Source organism: Petaurus breviceps, unplaced genomic scaffold (genome assembly GCF_028583685.1).
Source record: "Petaurus breviceps papuanus isolate PSGF00001 unplaced genomic scaffold, PetGlider_PUasm1.0 90579, whole genome shotgun sequence".
Lineage (NCBI taxonomy): Eukaryota > Metazoa > Chordata > Mammalia > Diprotodontia > Petauridae > Petaurus > Petaurus breviceps.
This window is the reverse complement of record NW_027187278.1, coordinates 5,460,855-5,464,050: the sequence shown is the minus strand read 5'-3', so window position 1 is coordinate 5,464,050 and position 3,196 is coordinate 5,460,855. Positions and strand designations below refer to the sequence as shown.

The 3,196-nt window shown below is 41.2% G+C and overlaps 1 pseudogene; it reads left to right on the top strand.

The window, feature by feature from the left end:
- Positions 1 to 208: 208 nt before the first annotated feature.
- Positions 209 to 3,196, top strand: part of LOC138142426 (ornithine decarboxylase-like) — a 4,816-nt pseudogene continuing 1,828 nt past the window's right edge.

The following is a 3,196-nucleotide window of genomic DNA, read 5'->3' as shown; positions in this document are numbered from 1 at the left end:
GGGATGAAAACATCATAACCATAAAATTCTGTTCATCTTGAGCATCTCCAAAGCCTCTGCCCACTCACTCCATGGCCTTTAAGAGAACATCCAATTCAAAAGCTTCACTGAAGGCACAAATGCAGCCTGATATTTGATAGGAGTTTGTCTTCTTGGAGAAGCACAAAGCCAGAAATAATTTCTCTTTAAATTCCCTCTCTTTGTTTTGTTTTGTTGCACTTTAGATGAACACCAAGGAACCGTGAATAACTTTAGCAATGATGAATTTAATGTCATTTTCATTGATGAAGGCTTTACTTCTGAGGATATTCTGAACCAGAAAATAAATATTTCTTCTGGTGATGATAAAGATGCCTTCTATGTTGCTAACTTTGGTGACATGCAGAAGAAACATTTGAAGTGGTACAAAACTCTTCCTTGAGTAACTCCTTTTTATGCTGTTAAATGTAATGATAGCAGAGTTATGGTGAAGACACTTGATTCAATAGGAGCTAGATTTTATTGCGCTAGCAAGACTGAAATACAATTAGTACAGAGTCTTGGAGTGCCTTTAGAGAAGCTAATCTATGTGAATGACTATCAAAAATTAGGTGTGCTACAAATAAATCGATTACAAATCATGACTTTTGATAGTGAAGAAGACATAATGAGAGTTGCCAGAGCTCATCCAGAGGAAAAGTTAGTTTTGAGGATAGCCACTGGTGATTCCGACTCTGTTTGTCATCTAAGTGTTAAATTTGGTTCCATGCTCAAAATTAGTAGGCTACTCCTTAAATGAGCAAAAGAATTGAATATTGATGTTATTGGAATCAGTTTTTACATAGGAAATGGTTGAACTGATATAGAAAACTTTGTCCAAGCAGTTTCTGATGCTTGATGTGTCTTTTACATGGGGGTGGAGTTTGGTTTCAGTATGTATTTTCCTGATATTGGTGGCAGCTTTTCTATTTCTGAAGATGTAAACCTTAAGTTTGAAGAGATCTCAAGAGAAATCTTGGGTGCTGAGTCAAGATGGCGGAATAGAAACAGGTCCTCCACACGGCTCCAGCTTCCACCTTCCCAATTCATGTAAAAGGGGACTCTGAACAAACATTGAAGCTGCAGAACCCACAAAATGACAACCTCCTGCTGAGTATAGCCCAGCAGTCCAGCAGGAATCGGCCAACGCAATGCTCTGGGAGGCAAGCCCAGGTCCTTGTGAGTGAGAGGTTTTAACCCCAGGGTGGGCCTGACCAGCGGCAGGCTGGAGGGACTCCAGATCACCAGCAGCTGTGGCCATTTCCAGATTTATCAACACATAGATGCAAAGGACAAAATGAGAGGTCAGTGCAGTCTGGACTTTGGGACCAGGAGTTGGGAGTGAATTGGCTTTTGCCCCTGGGGCTAAAAGCCACTTAGACACCTTGGTGTAGCAGGCAGCTTCAGCTCCTGTCCTGCAGAGTGTAGGGGGACCAAGCGACCAGTCTGAGGGATAACCGCTCTTGTTTTAACCTACTTGGATCTGGATTGCTCTCTTGGGTGGAGGTCCTGGGGTATGCAAACAACTTGCCAGAGTGTGTAGAGGCTTCAGAGAGGGCACCGAACTAATACCTCTGGAAACTGAGAAAACCCCAATATTTGGGAAAGAAGCTCCACTGACTGGTGGCACAGTCCTACTGTGGCAAAAAGCCCAGGGGTCAAGTGACTAAGGGGCAACATGACCAGGCAAAGGAAACAAAACAAACAGAAGAAACCAACATTAGACTCCTAATTTGGGGACAATAAAGATCATAGTATGGAACAGGAGGAAGGCAGTGAAGTCAGAACTCCTGCACCAAAAGCTTCATAGGAAAATATAAGCTGGCTACAGGCTATAGAGGACCTTAAGAAGCAGATAAGAGAAGTGGAGGAAAAATTGGGAAGAAAAATGAGAACAATTCAAGAAAATTATGAAATGAGAGTCAACAGCCTGACTGAGGAAAATCATACCTTAAAAAACAGACTAACTCAAATGGTAAAAGAGGCTCCAAAAGACAATGAGGAAAGGAATGCCTTAAAAAGCCAAATGTGCCAGATGGAAAAAGAATCTCAAAAGCTCAATGAGGAGAATCATTCCCTCAGATTTAGAATGGAACAAAGGGAAGCTAGTGACATTATGAGAAATCAGGATGATGTTAAATAGATCCAAACAAATGAAACAATAGAAGGCAATGTGAAATATCTCATGGGAAAAACTGCTGAGCTGGAAAATAGATCCAGGAGAGATAATTTAAAAATTATTGGACTACCTGAAAGACAGGAACAAGGAAAGAACCTAGAAATCATGTTCCAAGAAATTCTCAAGGAAAATTGCCCTGATGTTTTAGAACCAGAACACAAAATAAAGGATGAAAGAATCCACTGATCACCTCCTGACAAAGATACCCAAAAGAAAACTCCTAGGAATATTATAGCCAGGTTCCAAAATTCCTGGATCAAGGAGAGAGTATTACAAGCAGCCAGGAAGAAACAATTTGAATATTGTGGAAACACAATCAAGATAACTCAGGATCTGGCAGCTTCTACACTCAGGGATCAAAGGCCTTGGAATATGGTATTCCTGAGGGCAAAGCAGCTGGGATTAAAACCAAGAATCACCTACCCAGCAAAACTGAGTGTCATGTTTCAGGGGAATATATGGTCATTCGGTGGTATAGAAGACTTTCAAGCATTCTTGATGAAACAACCAGAGTTGCATAGAAAATTTCACATTCAGATACAAGAAGTAATTGAAGCTTGAGAAGGTAAACAGGGAAAAGAAATCCTAAGTCACTGTAGCAGCAAGCACCCCAAGCGTCCTCAGGGTTTGCAGCTACCACAGGTTCTTGGATCTGCTTTGTTAAAGGAAAGCAACTCAAAATGGGTTAACAAGCTTACTTTAATCAGTCAGACATATATCGTTTACCTTGTTCAGGAGAAAAGGTCAGCACCCTGAACCTCAAAGTATACAGGCATAATTATCAAGACAGAAACATCAAGTAGACAGATTTCCAAACTGTCCAACCATTACATCCATACCCAGTCAACATCTAGGTTTCCACATTCTGGGTTTTTTCAAAGCCGGGGGACTCTCAACAACGGCTTCCCAGAATTCAGATCAAATCACAGAACACTTCTCAAAGTGAGTCCCAAAAACAAAGCTACACATCAGGGCTTATATAGCCTTCTCCTGGCTCAG